The sequence below is a fragment of the Mobula hypostoma genome, chromosome 16 (assembly GCF_963921235.1).
Source record: "Mobula hypostoma chromosome 16, sMobHyp1.1, whole genome shotgun sequence".
Lineage (NCBI taxonomy): Eukaryota > Metazoa > Chordata > Chondrichthyes > Myliobatiformes > Myliobatidae > Mobula > Mobula hypostoma.
In genome coordinates this window covers 64,082,628-64,100,557 of record NC_086112.1, presented here as the reverse complement: position 1 = coordinate 64,100,557, position 17,930 = coordinate 64,082,628, and the positions used below count along the sequence as shown (strand labels likewise).

Here is a 17,930-nt window from a genome sequence, read left to right as displayed (position 1 = left end):
CAGGTCGGATACAATGTCCTTGGGGGCTGCCTTTGCCGTAGAGATGCTAATGAGGTCCCACTTCGCTGCAAATGGGTTGACCCATTCATGTATGAGGCTAACCACCGCTGAAACTGCTTCCTCATCTTTCTGTATTCTTGGCCGCTGTAGCTCTGCATGACAAAGCTCTGATTTGTTGCCTTGCACCATCTCCCTTAACTGTCCCAGGAATGCACTGTGGTGCTCAGCTGTTATGTAGTAACACTCGATAGCTCCAGCATTCAGGCTGAACCGTGATGTGCCTCCAGGAGTCTGTGTGTCTTTGTTCACTGTGGCTTCAATAGCCTGGTCCACAGGGATCTGCCCAGAGGGGTTGTTACTTGACAGCTGCACTGAGAGTTGACCTGTCTTGAAGGCCTCATACACAGAAGGATTCTTCTCTGAGAGGTTCATCATCTGAGCAAAGTAAGGGGACAGGTACCTGGTATAATTCATCTCATGATAGGCAGAGCACCATGGGATCATGGTTCTCGTAGTACGGAGGTGCAACTCCCAGTCCCCCTCACGAGAGGTGCGCAGAAGCCCAAGTACAGTACCACATTCTCTATCATGTCAGTGTATGATATCCAGAATGCAGATAGCTCTCCATTGTTGTGATGGAGGTGTTCCAGAAAGTCTGTCCACAGCTAAGAGTGGAATTTCCAGCAGATTGTTCAACTTCTGTTGGTTCAAGTCAATGACCATGTCATTCGCATGGTCTAAGAATGATTTGATCATCCCACTTCTCTCTGGAATGTTGTCCTCAACCCATGGTGTGAATTCTGCCCATGCGAGTCTCATCAGTGCTTCATAGATGTACTTGTGGACCCTGACAGCATGATTGTAGTGTTTGCCATCAAGGACTCCATTGATGGACCCCTCTGTGACAATTCTAGCCTCTATGCATACGTCCTTTAGACTGGCATCCCGAAATCGCTTTCCTAGGATGGCTAAGGGATTACATATGGTATGGAATGTCCCCATCCTGAGAAGAATGTTGGAGAAGTGCTCTTTGTGCTTCCAGGCAATCTCAGTGGCTTTTGCATAGAGTGCTTGATCCATGACTACCACAATTCTAGATGAAGTTCCTTCCTGATCAGCTCTGATTGGTTCAGGATTTCAAATACTGTGGTCAACTCTGTGGCTGGTGAATTGATGATTGGCAGATACCCAATAATATCTTGTGAGACTGGTTCTTGGTCCCTGGTGCTGATATTAAAACCAGTCCAGCTTGGGATTGTTTGATTCTCTGGATCTGTTTGCCTTGCAAGTGTCCACACCAGGTTCTTCTTGCAGGCAGTAAGAGCAGCTTCCTTGGCTTCCTGGACACAGTGTTCCCTGGTGGGGAGAGGCTGTGGGCCCACACGTGCACCTGCTACATATACTTCCAGTTCTTGGTCCTCAATGGTGACTGATCTCTGCTTCAGTTTCTCAATGTGTGGAAGCTCAGCTCTTGGCAGATGTGGTCCATAGACATTGGCCTGTACCACTATGCCATTGACTCTGTGATGTACCCTTTACAGTGAGAGCTTCCTCAAGTCTATCGATATTGTCCCATGCAAGATTGGTGAAGACCTGAGACTTGAATGGAGGCTGGAAGTACAACTCTCTGGTTGGAGACTGTTGCTAGCTTTTGGAGACACAGAGCAGTGTCATTCTCTTCAAGTTGGGAGTAAGAGTGTTCTAAAATTCAACCCTTTTGGATAAATTTAAGAGTCTTATTGGAACAAATTACTGGAATTCAATTTCCACATAACCCTGTATTATTTCTATTAGGTGATATTGAAGGGATAAAACGGAAACTTAAATTGAATAAATATCAGAAAGAATTTATAAAAATTGCATTGGCAGTAGCTAAGAAGACTATAGCAATTACTTGGAAATCTGATTCGTATTTAAGTATGGATCGTTGGAATAATGAAATGGCTAGTTCTAGTCTACTCAAAAAAATTACTTATAATTTAAGAGATAATTATCCAACATCCTTGAATATTTGGCGCCCTTATTTACAAAAGATAGGATGTCATATTTAAGTGCTCCGACAAAGAATTTGGTTAGTTGGGGAAAATAACGAATAATTATACCAAATTTATTTTGAATCCCATGGAGCGTGTGGAAACCTTCCAATACCCAGGCGGCTCTTCTTTTTTTTCTCTTCTTTCTTTTAGGTAGGACTATATATATGGGGGGGGAGGGTTAAGGGGAGGGGGGGTGGGTAGATTTTATCTTTTCATGTATTCTTTTTGAAAATTCAATAAAAATTATATATATAAAAAAAAGTTGGGAGTAAGACACCCCATGCCCAAGCCTGTTCAGTGTTTGGATGAGCTCAGTGTTACCCATCAGTGTTTTTACTGCGTAAGGAAGTAGAAAGTGCTTTGGTGGTTTATGTTGACTACACATCACAGCATATATTATGTCCTGACTAAATAACTGACCCTCTGTGTTTGAGTCTTGGTGTCAGGATGTCCAGTGAGCAGTCCAACAAGAAACCGCTCCAGTTGATCCGGTATGGAGGTATGAACACCATCTTTCACATCAGATGGATGGAATGGCCAGGGAGTCACAGTCATCTCCTGTCTCATGATTGATCTGATATGTGATGAAGTCTGATCTATGATCTTGTCAAAATTGGCTGCCTTGGGCCTCCAAACTTTGAGTTCCCTCTGTAGAGTTTGATTTTCCAAGACAATGTCCCTTAATAATATACTTTTAGGAACCATTAACAATTTTCCTTTGCCATCTGGAAATACATCTACTGAATTGCCCAGCTCAGAATCCAGTTTCCTACGAAGGTGCTTCCTTGTAGAATCTTGCAGGAGTGTAACTCCACCAGATAGCATGAAAGATTCAAGTTTTGTGACCAAAGAGGTGACTTGTACAATCATCTTGTTGGGTACGATATCAGTTCTGATATACTTGAAAAGGTTCCCTTTCAATCCTTTTATACAGTTCATCACCATCTGTTCATCATCATTCTCTTTGTACTCAGGTTCCTTTTTCTTGATTCTCGCATGAAACATGATCGTGGGCCTCTGCAGCAACTATGTCTCTGCTTGTTACTGCTAGAATCTTTTCATCTCCCTTTTCGGCTTCACATTCTCGTAGTGTTTGGTCAGCTCTGAGTTGTACAGCTTGTGTAAAGTTTTCATGTGATTTGGAGCCCTTCAGAAATTTCACCTTATTACAGAAAATGCAGATTTGATCATACACCCTTGGTTCTGATGAAGATCTCCTACTTGGCCTTTTTGATGTACAGGTATTCTCAGCAGCTTCATCAGTAATGCTTTCCTTGGCTTTCCTTTTCAGCGTCTGAGTCTCTCTACATGGTGAAGGGGCTTCGGCATTTTTGGTAATAGTAGATTCTTGGGACTGCTTTCTCTCCAAGTTCTTTAGCAACGTCTAAAATAGGGACATAGTTTCTCACTTTGGCTGCTTCAAGTAATGTTTTCCAGGATTCATAGTCTTGAGGACTAACTAAATAGTCATCATCTTCTTTTGATGTTTTCCAGTGTATGATACACTGCTTCTTAATAGATTCTTTGTGCTTATGGCTCTCCATTCTGAAGCAAAGTGATTCAGCTACTGCAGATCTAAATCTACTCGACTTTTCTCTCTCCTCTATTGTGCAGGACTATCCCACCACCACAGTACCTGAAACAGAAAAAAATCACATTAACATTGCTGGTGAAAAAAGCACCTGCTACAAAGGTGATATAAATGTATGTATAAATGGTGATATACAAGATATAAATGTGAAACAGAACATGAAAACAAAAGTACATCCTATGTGATGTATAGTCACTGTGTTTTCACTGCCAGTAATAGATAACATTTGTAGAGATGCTAATTTTAACAACTTCTCTGAAAAACATGTTGTCTGATCTATATTCCCACCAATTTTCAAAGACAAAGCATCAATAATAGGACAGAACCATCAGTTTGAAGTAGAATGTTTTATTCTGTGCTATGTATAGTTTTGAAAAGTGTGTTTTGGCATGGGGTTATAAATCGAGTGATAACACACAGAAAGCTACCACCACTGCAATGCTATCACATATTTTCTAGCACTAGGGGTGTATACCTGGCTAAAAATCACTATAAGAATTATTTCCCCCGGATGATACCAGTGGCCCAAATTTGGGGTCCTGGCTCACGGACTATATTGCATAATTGTGCATATGGCAATAAACTCGACTTCAACTTTGAAAAATTAACATAATGAAAAGGAAACACAATAACTATGGGTGGGACTAAATGTACACAACTATTTCATTGAGAACTTCCATAATAAAATATTTCAAAAATTTTTTTTGCATTAGTTCTTCGATTAATGATTGAAATGATGCCGAATGAAGTGGGCCAGGACCTATTGTCAGTAAAGCTGTCACCTCTCTTTCTTTCTTTTTAAATCTTTTTATTGAGTAAGTATACAAAAAAGGTAAGCCATATAAACATTAATACAATGTTAAAGTATAATAAAATTCCAAAAGATAACAATACCAAAAAGAAAATACTACAAACAATGTAATTTAAGCATAAGAAACCAAGATAACATAATAGTATACTAAATTTTATATATATCAATGGAAAAAAAGAAAAAAAAAACCCCAAAAAAAAAACCCACCGTGCAACTAACTAAAAGCAAAGCAAAGCAATGGGCTAACTTGAAACCAAACAGAGTTAAACTTAAAATCACGTCCTCAATCCCGACCTCCATTAAAACAGTGAAAAAAAAAACAAGAAGGGTAAATATTACATTAAATGAAAATATCGAATAAAAGGTCCCCAAATCTGTTCAAATTTAAATGAAGAATCATAAAGGTTACTTCTAATTTTCTCCAGATTCAAACATAAAATCGTCTGAGAAAACCAAAAAAAGGTAGTTGGAGCATTAAGCTCTTTCCAATGTTGTAAAATACATCTTTTCGCCATCAAAGTAAGAAATGCAATCATTCTACGGGCTGAAGGGGAAAGATTACTAGAAATTTTAGGTAGTCCAAAGATAGCAGTAATAGGGTGAGGAGAGATATCTATATTTAATACCTTAGAAATAATATTGAAAATATCTCTCCTGTCACCTCTCACTGTCACTGCTGGGCGACATTAACAGCAGCCTGTGGTATTGGCATTTATGACACTAGATCCTGTCAGTGCAATCTTGCTTCCCCCACAGGGAATGGTAGTGCTTTATTTGCCAATGGAGGAAAAATTCTTCTGCAAGATGGCTGCAATAAAGACACTATATCATTTATTTGTTCTGGTGTGGCATCTGTTGCTAATAGATTTGCAGTTACATATTTGTTTTCTTCCCTCATGCCATGTTTCCAAAAGTAATAATGCAGTGTGATCTGAGTATACAGGACAGTTATTCAAACAGTAAGCATGAGAGGTTGTGAAATTAACAAAAAAAGTTTTAATAAGGAAATGAACACTATCAGGGCTGAATTCAATGTCAAAACAAGTTCAGCAAGAGAAGGTGAAGGCAAGGATTCTATTAAGAGAGCAAGACAGAGACAAAGAAACTTTAACAATTAAATTTAAACTTTCTATAAGGTTTAGAGATTTTTAATATTTCCAACCCAATTAAAATGTACCTTCACACTTAATGGTTATTTTTCATTATCAGACATGTTTTGACATTAATTAATATATAGTGTTGTTAAAAGCTAAACACAGAAAGCAACGTTGAATACCTAAGTTAATGTACCTGTCCCTTACCCTGAACCATGCATATATTTTTGCCTACATAGCTAATTTTAGTGCTATTAGCTTCATTCTTGCTTTAACAGCAAAATTTGATATATTGATTGAACGTATTTGCTCTGTGGTCTAAGGACTGTTTATTGCACAATAGAAAACTGAATCATTTCATTTAGTATTTTTATAATTTTATGTATTGTATATTAAATTGCCCTGTGAAATATATCTAGTTGAAATTTGTAAGGTTCGAGATATCTGATTTTTTCTTATGGATGAAGATCATTCACGTCACATGCCGGTGATAATAAACCTGATTCTGATTCTGATTCATCTAGACTTGCCATGACATCTAACTAATTTTAATTAACTACAATGCTTATTCACAATTTTTGTTGGACTGTGAAAATTGTTTATTCTGTTATTTTTCACCGAATTCTCCAATTTCATTGCTGCAATTTCCTTGGAAAAGTAGAATATCTAGTTTATAAAACTGTGCCCTGACGAAGGGTCTCAGCCCGAAATGTCAACTATACTTTTCCTATAGATGCTGCCTGGCCTGCTGCATTCACCAGCATTTTGTGTGTGTTGCTCATAAAATCAATATCACCTTAGCTCTAATGTTGAGCTACTCCGAAATCAAATAGTGCAAGTAGTGCAACTGCTCTTTTCAAAGGTTACATTTCTTTGGATAATTAGAAATAAAGGAATTTAAAGTAACTTTTGAAAGTCTAATCATCTTGGATATTATGAAAAAAACAGGTTGTCACCCCCTCCTCTTTGTCTTTCTTCCCGGACCTCCTGTCCCATGATCCTCTCGTATCCCCTTTTGCCTATCACCTGTCCAGCTCTCGGCTCTATCCCTCCCCCTCCTGTCTTCTCCTATCATTTTGGATCTCCCCCTCCCCCTCCTACTTTCAAATCCCTTACTCACTCTTTCTTCAGTTAGTCCTGACGAAGGATCTCGGCCTGAAACGTCGACTGCACCTCTTCCTACAGATGCTGCTTGGCCTGCTGCGTTCACCAGCAACTTTGATGTATGTTGCTTGAATTTCCAGCATCTGCAGAATTCCTGTTGTTTGAGGTTGTACTATTTGCTTGTCTCAATCTAACTTTGGAGAGAACTAGTATCCAATGTTGACCGTAATTTTTTCCTTAGATGCTGCCTGGCCTGCTGAGTTCCTCCAGTATTTTGTGTGTGTTAATTGGATGATTTTGGGTTTATATATTTTAATAATAATTATTGTTGACCTGAAAAGTTCCAGAGTCAATTTCCTGCTTTATCAGCTGCTCTCAGCCAAGGTAAAAGTAACAATGCTGCTAAAGGCTTTTGTCGTGATCTTGTCTGAGCAAAAATGAGTAAGGTTTTAAGTGGTTATATTTGAGAGGTTTGTCATTTTTCAGTTTAATAGTTTCTTATCAAGTAGTTGCAGCATTTCGGTTTCGGTTTTAAACTTTCAGTGTTTCTTTTTTTAAAGTTTATATTAATAATAGCCACTCAGTGATCTCTACATCTGTCACTCTAAGTTAAAAGAAGCAATGCTGCACTTGCACTTATCAAAAAAGGTCTGCCAGTTTTCAATGTTTAGGTTTGAAGAACAGCCACTTTAGTGTGTGCAATTCCACGTCTCAGCATGAAGCACCACCTTAAGTACAGCAACAGAGATAAGCTGATAACATATACAGGAGAAAGGTAATTCTGTTCATTCAACAGTTGTTGTTGAAAGTCAATGATTACTTTATTATTAGCATTTTAGAAAATAAATACTATCTGTTAATATTGGCTTGTGCCTTGTGAACTAATGGTATGGCAAGACACTGCCTAATAGCTAACAGGATAAATTTTCTGTTATGACGTCACTTATAGCAAGGCCAAATTATTGACAAAAAACATCAGGATCTATTTATATTGAAGGTAACCTTTTTGAATTAATTTTCCATTGAACAGTGCTGGAGTTAAAAGAAGCTTTTGGGCATTTAACCAAAAAAGTACATTTAATATTTAGAAAAGATTTGAACAAATGTTGATTTCCATTACATACAGCATTGCAGTGAACATATTCTGGAAATTATGCTACTACCTTTCCAGTGATGTCCAGATCGACTTAAATTTTGCGTAGTCCTTAATTATGTCGAGCAATGTATTAATGACTGCTGAGAACTGTCAAATTAGACACAACTTCTGATACATGCATGATAAAATGTTTACTGCTGACATGCATCAAAAATACCAATAGAGCAGCACCATTACCACACCAATAACATTCCTTGCAGTGTAGCAATATGTTTTTAAGGGTCAAACATTGCAAGTGCATTATGAGAGCTTCTCAAAAAAAACTTAGTTAACAATATGATGTAAGTTGGCAACAGTTCAGAATGTCAGAAGTTGATGAACCAGTTCAGTTTTAAGCAATGTCTTGAAGGACTTAGAGAGTTGAGGAAAGTGTGTTGCTGAGGTTCGAGCTTAGACAAGTGAAGGGCAAAATGCCCTTCAAAGAATATTATTTCTGCAGAAATGCCCGAAGTTAGATGCATACAGAAATCTCAAAAAAATGTAACTCTGGTCAAAATTTCAGACACAGGGAAGGACATGGAGTTATTTTAAAGGATAATAATTTTAATACCAATGCATCATCAGAGTGTGAAGCAATATAGGTCAGTGCAAAGGAAAAAATATGAGCAGCAATAGCCCCTATAGTACTGGTGCCTGAGAAGAAGATGGTAACCTGCCGTAATGACTATCGTCTAATAGCACGTACAGCAACTGTGATGATGTGCTTTGAGAGGCTGGTGATGAAACATATCAACTCCTGGCTGAGAAGCGATTTGAATCCTCTCCAATTTGACTACCAGAAAAACAGGTCCATATCGGATGCCATCTCATTCACTCTTCACTCAATCCTGGCACACCTGGACAGCAATGATGCATACATCAGGATGCTCTTTATCAACTAGAGCTTGGCATTCAATATTATCATCCCCTCAAAACTCATCAATAAGCTTTGAGACCTTGGCCTCAGTACCTCCTTGTAAAACTAGATGCTCAATTTCCTCACTTGCAGACCTCAGTCAGTTTGGATTGACAACAACAGCTCCTCCATAATCTCCATCAGCACAGGGTACCACTAGACTCTGTGCTTTGCCCCCGTTCGACTTGCTTGACACTTATGACTGTGTGGTTAAGCACAGCTCCAATACCATATTTAAGTTTGCTGATGACTGTTGTTTAACAAATCAAAAGTGGTGACAAATCAGCATACAGGAGGGAGACTGAAAATCTGGCTGTGTGGTGCCAAAACAACCTCTTGCCCAAATGTCAGCAAGATCAAGGAGCTGATTATTAACTTCAAGAGGAGGAACCCAGAGGTCCATGAGCCCGTCCCCTCTGGGGGTTCAGAGGTGGAGACAGCCAGCAGCTTTAAATTCCTGTGGCATCGGTGGAAAAGAGTACAGTTGACGTTTTGGGCCAAGTCCTGCCGAAGGGTTTTGGCCTGAAATGTCAACTGTACTTTTTTCCATAGATGCTGCCTGGCCTGCTGAGTTCCTCCAGCATTTTGTGTGTGTTACTTGGATTTCCAGCACCTGCAGATTTTCTCTTGTTTATGATGAGATTTTGAAACTTGAATTTAAGAACACAGGAAATAAAAATTGAATTAAGCTACAGAGTTTCTCAAAATTGACTGGCAATTGATATTATGACAGGGTCTCTATCTAAAGTACACTTCACACACAATTTTAATCTTCCTTATTCAACTTAGCCTTAGAATATGTTTAACAAGATCGCTTCCATAGCCTTTTGAGTTAGAGGATTTCAAAAGTTTACATCCTGTTGAATAAGTATTTTCTCTCTAAGTCTGAAATAGCTAGTTTGTTGTTGTTCAGTCGAATTCGACTCTTCGTGGCCTCATAGACGCCTGCAGACCAAGCATTCTTGTTGGAAACTGCCTCTCTAAGATCCCCCAAGCTCATACACATTGTCTGAGTAATATTATCTGTCCATCTCCTCCTTTTACCTTCTGTTTTACCTAACATGAGCATCTTCTCTAAGGAATCCTGTCTCCTCATGGTGTGGCCAGAATACTTGAGCTTTCGTCTCATAAGCAAGCCTCCTAATGAGCAGTCTGGCTGTATTTCTTCAAGTATGGACTTGTTGGATCTCCTCGCTCTTAACACTTTCCTCCAGTATCCAAGTTCAAGGGCATCAATTCTTTTGTATTCAGCCTTACTAATAGTTCAGCTCTCACAGCTGGTACCTTAACCTAAACAGCTGAAAGTGGGAGGAGGAGGGATGGAGCCAAGAGCTGGACAGTTGATTGGCAAAAGGGATATGAGAGGATCATGGGACAGGAGGCCTAGGGAGAAAGAAAAGGGGGAGGGGGGAAAAGCCCAGAGGATGGGCAAGGGGTATAGTGAGAGGGACAGAGGGAGAAAAAGGAGAGAGAGAAAAAGAATAAATATATATTATAATAAATAAATAACGGATGGGGTAGAGGGGGAGGAGGGGCATTAATGGAAGCTAGAGAAGTCAATGTTCATGCCACCAGGTTGGAGGCTACCCAGATGGAATATAAGGTGTTGTTCCTCCAACCTGTGTGTGGCTTCATCTTTACAGTAGAGGAGGCCGTGGATTGACATATCAGAATGGGAATGGGATGTGGAATTAAAATATGTGGCCACATTGATTTCTCTAACTTCTGTTAATTCCCCTCCTTCCCTTCTTACCCCATCCCTTATTTTTATTTCTCCCTTTTTTTTCCTTCTCTCACTGTCCCTCTCACAATCACTCCTTGCCTGCTCTCCATCTTCCTCTGGGCTCCCCCCCCCCACTTTCTTTCTCCCTAGGCCTCCTGTCTCATGATCCTCTCCCTTCTCCAACTCTGTATCCCTCTTGCCAATCAACTGTCCAGCCCTTAGCTTCTTCCCTCTCCCTCCTGTCTCCTCCTATCATTTCCGATCTCCTCCTCCCACTCCCACTTTCAAATCTCTTACTATCTCTTCTTTCAGTTAGTCCTGATGAAGGGTCTCGGCCCGAAGCGTGGACTGTACTTCTTCCTATGGATGCTGCCTGGCCTGCTGCATTCCACCAGCATTTTGTGTGTGTTGCTTGAATTTCCAGCATCTGCGGATTTTCTGGTGTTTGCAATAGAATGTTATACGTTTAGTGAAATACGCCCTAATTCTTCTGAACTCTAGTATGTATATGACAATCTACCCTCTTCATACACCTTACTGCGCAGTCACATGGCTTTTTTGAAATTGGCTTAGTTTTATTTTACAATGAGCCTCAATGCATCAACAAAAATAGCTGCCAAGGAATGCATTGCCTGAACCAAAAGTGGACAATTCAGTTAAAATGACACTGATCAAGCAATACTGAGCCATCGTCGTCACCACCAAGCAAAATCCATTGCAATCAACTTTGGGAAATAATTTAGTGTCAGCTTGGCCTCCAGGGCCAAGGGGATAAATCTGGGAACTCTGTTGCATGTGCTTTTGTGAAGGCCCAGTGGCTGCTTTCATGATGGGAATTGTTCAGCTGCATAATGTCTCTGTGTTGTTATTTATTCCGTGGACTTTGGAACACATAATATAAAAACAGGAGATTCTGATTCTGTAGAGGCCGGAAATCCATAATGCTGCAGGAACTCAGCCAGTCAGGCAGAGTAGCAAAGTGGTTAGAACAACGCTTTACAGTACCAGCGACCCGGGTTCAGTTCCGGCCATTGTCTGTAAGGGGTTTGTATTTTCTCCCCATGACTGTGTGGATTTCCTCTGGGTGCTCCAGTCTCCTCCCACCATCCAAATACCCACTGGTTGGTAGGTTAATTGGTCATTGTAAATTGTCCCGTGATTAGGCTAGGGTTAAATTGAGGGTTGCTGGGCTGAAAGGGCCTACTCTGTGCTGTATCTCAATAAATAAATAAAAATCTGTGGAGGGGAATAATCACCTGACCTTTCTGGCCTGTCTTATATATGCTAATAACAACATTTGGACTTAAGAATATTATCTTTACTTTTTCTTGCACCTATTTTCTATGTTTCCTCTCATAGCAGATATGATTCTTTCCTAAAGGCCAGCATTTATTAAAAACAAGAGTAAATCTGCAAATGCTGGAAATCCAAGCAATACTCACAAAATGCCAGAGGAACTCAGCAGGCCAGGCAGCATCTATGGAAAAGAGTAAACAGCCGACGTTCTGATGAAGGGTCTCGCCTGAAACGTCGACTACTCTTTTCCATAGATGGTGCCTGGCCTGCGAGTTCCCCTAGCATTTTGTGTGTGTTGCCAGCATTTATTGTTAACTTTCATTTACACTGGAGGAGGAGGAGGAGGTGAATCAGCTCCCTGAGCCAGTTGTGAAAATACTCTTACCGATTTTATTAAATAGGATTCGGTGCTAAACGAGCAGACTGCTTAATGCTGCTTGGCCTGCTGCGTTCACCAGCAACTTTGATGTGTGTTGCTTGAATTTCCAGCATCTGCAGAATTCCTGTTGTTAGACTGCTTAATACGATTGGACCTGCACTCATGCAGACAAATAATGAGTTATTCCGTCACTCTTCCCCCCCCCCCACCTTGCGCGGATAGAAAGGGCCTTCTAATGTTATATTGAGCGTTATTTAAGCTGAGTGGTCGTGTCCCAACAGGGAAGTTTGGTGAACTTGGTGCCGCCAGCAGAGCGTTTGCCCCCCGCAGCGCTACCAGGCGCAGCGAGCTACAGCCACTGTCAATCATCCCGGGAGGCGGGGCTAAACCTGCCCGATCGCCCCACGCAGCGAGCTACAGCCACTGTCAATCATCCCGGGAGGCGGGGCTAAACCTGCCCGATCGCCCCACGCAGCGAGCTACAGCCACTGTCAATCATCCCGGGAGGCGGGGCTAAACCTGCCCGATCGCCCCACGCAGCGAGCTACAGCCACTGTCAATCATCCCGGGAGGCGGGGCTAAACCTGCCCGATCGCCCCACGCAGCGAGCTACAGCCACTGTCAATCATCCCAGGAGGCGGGGCTAAACCTGCCCGATCGCCCCACGCAGCGAGCTACAGCCACTGTCAATCATCCCGGGAGGCGGGGCTAAACCTGCCCGATCGCCCCATGCAGCGAGCAACATCCACTGTCAATCATCCCAGGAGGCGGGGCGAAACCTGACCGATTGAAGTGAAAAGTCACAAACAAATATGGCGGCTGCACTGTGGCTGTCTGCCGTGTCGCAGTGACGGTCTGGACGGGCCCAGGGCAGGTGAGCCAGGCCTCGGCAAATAAATAGAGCGGTACTGAAGGGCTCTAGTTGCGCCGCGGAGAGACGGGTGTTGGTGGTTTGTTGGTATTGCGACGTTACCACTTGTGGCGCTTTTTGCCTGCCGCGCCGGTGAGAGGCAGCGGACACAGGTGAGGAGGGAAGCGCTTCACCGGTAGCCGGCCAACTGCAACCTATTGCACGGTCGAGACTCGGCGGCCGGGCACGGAAACTGCTCAGGTCTTACTCCACCGATCCGTAGCAGGATAGGGGTTTGCTGTCCGAGAATCGAGGGCCCTGTCCTGGTCGAGTGCCGAGTGCGCGCTCCCGGCGTGCTGGTTCCCTCTTTGAACCCACCCGCACAGCGACCCACTTCCTTGTCCCCTTGCCTCTTCGCGTTGCAACTGTGCTTTCATCTTGCGTCCTGGATTTCTTCTTCCACCCAACATTCTCCAAGACCCGGAATTCTACTTTCCAGATCCTTTCCTGAGCACCTTTGCTTTCGTCTTCTCCTTGCCCAACTTTCCCTTTTCTCCACCCTGGATTTCCTGCTGCTTTCCCCAGCCTACCGCATAGCCAATGTTTTGCTTTTCCAATCTGTGTTTTTTTTTACATTTTCCCTTCCATATGTATGGCATTCTGCCCATCTCTTGCCAGCATTAACTTCCAGCTCCTTTTTTCCCCTTGCCTTGCCCTTCTATGTATAGCCAGAATCCTGCCCTTCTCTGTTCCCTTCAGCAAACTTCTGACCCTTGAACTCCATCACTATTTCCCTCATACTGACCTTCTCACCCCATGGCCGCCCTCCTGACCCTCTGCGCCCACCCAGGCGGATGCATTCCTGGCCCTTTTGCACCCACTCCTCCCGCAGCTGTGCTCCAATCCCTCTGCGCACCCTTTGCTACCACCCCCCCCCCCGTGATTATCCCGCCCCTGCTACTTTTCTATCCGCAGTAGCCATTTCCCTGTACCTCTTAGCTAATAGCTAGACCTCCCCATACTACAGCCATCATCCTGCCCACCTTACCCACACCAGCTTTTTTCATCATTCTTTCATGGCTCCTGTCCATGCAATTCTTCGTTTTCTTTTGGCTTTCTGATAATTTTACTGTGCTTGAGATATAAAACACTGCCAGTGATCCAACCTGTTGGCTGATCTGAGACAAAACCATTCTTTCCACGTCATTGTCTTTTTTTTGGTCTTAAAAAAATTCAAGCCATGCCCTTTCCTGGAATAATGGAGTGAATTTCATTCCTTTCGTTAGTCAAATATATTTCTTTGGTAGTGAAGTGAGAAATACTTTTGAGCTGATAACTGGGTAATTTTTTCTTTTCCTTAAACCGGTGATGGGTGGCACTGTATTAAATAAGGTCTTCTTCATTTGGTTGTTTTGGGAAAGGAGATGATTTGGGAATCTGTTCATCGACTTCAGTTACAACATTTTTCTCAACAGAACTGTGTAATAAACTCAAACTGTATAGGATGGAATCAGAAAATTTACAGCTTGAGAAATGCATTTGTCCAATCTTCCTGCTCACTTGAATGCCAGTAGAATTGGTGAAATGTTTAAATTTATGTTTTTAAACTCGTGTTAATGATTTTCATTGCGTATTCCTCAGTACTCATGACATGAGATTAGTATCCTCAGTGTTTTTCCAATGTTCCTTTGTTATTCCTGAAAGTCCTAATTTTTATTGTAGTCTTGTTTACCATTACCCACAGATGCCTTTTATCTGTTTAGCTGTTCGTATAAGCCTTGGGTAAGCTGTTTGGTACTGTAGATTTGTTGTGCATCTTTTGTGGCACCAAATTCAGAATGCTGAAAAGCAGTTTTCAACCTTATTCTCTTCAGAGATCTGTGGGTTAAAGTTGTCTCACAGTTTAATAAAGCAGCATTGACAGAATAGTATTCAGAGAATCGCACGTGATGACAAACAACATGTGAAGCTACCCCAATGTCTTGTTTCACCAGTAGGCTATACCCCTCATGCAGAAAAGTACAGTACAGGTGAGTGATGGAGCCTTGAGTGTCTTCAGAATTAATTCCAGACCCAATAACTGTTGTGGCAGTTATGCCAATTCAAATCTAACATCCTCCATTGCTCCTGCACACTGAATAGCACTTGAAAGAAGAATTGGAAGTTCCAAAACCTCAGCCCAATATCACCCATCATCAACTCTCTTCACAGCAACATTCTGGATAAACTTGCCTTGCTTTTTCCTTGTCATTCTATATGTAAAAGATGCCCTTGATGACAGCATTGGCAGGAATGAGGTCTGTTATCTTTGTACTGATGATATTCTCTATTGTGTGGTCAGACTGAGCAGATGGGGCAAATACAACTCCAATTGCCATGGATTGTCCGCAGCAATTGTAAATTACCACAAATTAGATACCATGTGGTCTAGCACATCGCTAATTGTAGGAACAAGCTGATGAATCATTGCTCCTGTACACAGACCAAAGTACAATCCCCTGGCTTCAATGAGAAAGGCCATGCCACAAGCAGCCTCAAGTCTACTTAAAGTGAAATGCAGCACAGGTCCACAAGTGCTAAATGGCAAAAGACAAAACTAAATGATCTCACTACTATTGTCAGATCGGTGTTTCGCCTGCTTCGTCATCGACTTTCTTTCCCTTTACTGCAGCTCCAGAGAAGTGGAAATCATTGCCTACGTACAGGATGGTTCAAAAAAAAAATTAGGATTGAGCAGTTAAATGCTATGCAGTGAACATACTCAACACTACATTAGTGCATCAGCATCATTTCATTTCCCACTAGTAACATTCAGGCCACCGCTGGATCAGTACAGGTCATAACTGACTTATCCCCTAACATAAACCTATTGCTGGATATATGGTAGAATATTTGCCATTTTTCTGAATAAATGCAACTTTAATATATGGGGTGAAGAGTTCCAAAATTTGGATACAGAAATCGAGGAATGACAGTTCGTGTCAGAATTGTGTGTAATATGGAGGGTTATGCTCCCCTTGTCCTTGGTAGCAGATGTTTACAAGTTTGGGTTGTGATGTAGGTGTCACTAAAGTGAGTAAATGCTGTGTACTCTGTAAATGCACAAATTACAGAAATCAGTGTGTCAGGCTGTTTGGTGATAAGCAAGCAGGTTTGTTGATGGAAGATATTCAGCTCCTTGGACTGAGTTGATGTGCTTGAATGGTGTTGGAACTGCAATTATCCAAACTAGTTGAAAATATTCTATCATGCTTTGACTCTGACTTGGGTGTTGCAGACTTTGTATCAGGAAGTGAGTCAGTCACCACAGGATGTCTAATCTCTAACCCTTTCTTATAACCACAGTTTGTGAATACCTGGTTCAGTTCAGTTGTTGATTTGTGGCAGTACCAAAGATGTTGAAGATCTGGAATAGGTAATGAATACCAAGTGTGAGTGGTTGTGTTATCTTATCGTCATTGGCAACGCCTGGGTGCAAAATAACCTTAGTCCCATTTGTCAGCCCTGCCCCAGTTTTACCTTGGTCTTGCTGCTTACAGATATGGAGAGCTTCACTTGCTGAGGAATTAAATAATTTTGCAACTGTAAGTGACCATCTCACTTCTGATCATTTGAGCAAAACAAGATCATTTATGAAACAGTGAAAGATATTTGAACCAAGGGCATTGTCCTGAGGAGTGTCTTCTGGAGCTGGAGCCATCAACATTTTGGGGATCATCTTTTGCCCAGAGCTCAGCTGAACTGGGTAATTACAGACTGCAGCTGCAGAAACAGGTCAAAGGCTAGGTATCTTTTGGTGACTTACTTCTGGAGAATCACAACCCCCAGATACAGCCATCTTCCTTTGTGCAGTGTGTCACTCTAATCATTGGAGTATTTTCTCCTTGATGCCCTTTGATTTTGACCATCTTTATTACACGTGGTCAGATCTCGCTTTGATGCAAAGTCACTGATTACTGTATGGGCTCTGGATTTTTTTAAAAAATATATTTTGGTCCTTGTGAAATCCGTAGTAGGATTCTGTAAGTAAGTTATTGGAGTTCCTCTTGATAGGAATGTTTGTAACAGATGTTTGAGTGTTGTTTGACTGGATCTTTCCGGCTTTTAGTCGGTCAGTTGTACGTGGGCAGTTTTCCTCATGTATTGCCTAATGTTAGTCTTGCTTTTATATCGGAACAGTTCAGTTACAGTACAAATGCTTAGTGCTGCAGATCAAGATTTGTCTGTGTCTTTGATGCCCTTTGCTGTATCTAGTGCTTTCAGCCATTTTTTTCATATTACATGGATTGGGTTGAGTTGGCAGAAGAATGACTTCTGTGGGTTTCAGAGGAAGCCAAGATGAATCATCCATTCAGCATTTCTGGCTGAAAGTGATTGCAAATGGTTTAATCTTTGAATTGTTGGTTTAACGATACAATGCAGAGTAGGTCCTTCTGACCCTTTGAGCCGCTCTGCCCCAGCAAACCCCAACAACCCCGATTTAACCGTAACCTAATCGTGGGACAATTTACGGTGACCAATTAACCTACCCGTTGTGTCTGTGGGACTGTGGGAGGAAAACACATGCATTCCACAGGGAAGACATACAGACTCCTTGTAGATGATGGCGGAATTGAACTCTGAACTCCGACACACCGAGTTATAATAAATGGCATCACGCTAACCGCTACACTACCATGGCCACTGGGAATGTGAATGAATGTAAGAAATAGAAGCAGGTTTATACCATTGTGGCTGGTCTTTTACCTAATTTTCTGCACAAATCATGTTATTTCTTGATTCCCTTAATGAATAGTCTCCCTTTTTCTGCCTGAGTATATTCACAAACTGTCTCTTGGCATTTGGGCATAGAATTCCAAAGAGTCACTAGAAACTTTTTAGAAATCTTTTCATATCTCAGTCCCAAGCAATCTATCTTCAAATTTGAGGCTTCACGTTTTAAACTACACTCATCTTTGAATTTAACTATCAAAACTGTCAAGCCTGACAAGAATT

General features: G+C 41.6%; 1 protein-coding gene across 2 annotated transcripts in view; it reads left to right on the top strand.

The window, feature by feature from the left end:
- The first annotated feature begins 12,856 nt into the window (after positions 1-12,856).
- Positions 12,857-17,930, top strand: part of dennd4c (DENN/MADD domain containing 4C) — a 177,723-nt gene continuing 172,649 nt past the window's right edge. The window contains exon 1 of one of the 2 annotated variants that reach the window (XM_063069024.1): positions 12,857-12,959. The gene's annotated coding sequence lies outside the window, so the exon portion shown is untranslated. The other variant, XM_063069025.1, reaches the window with a different exon arrangement.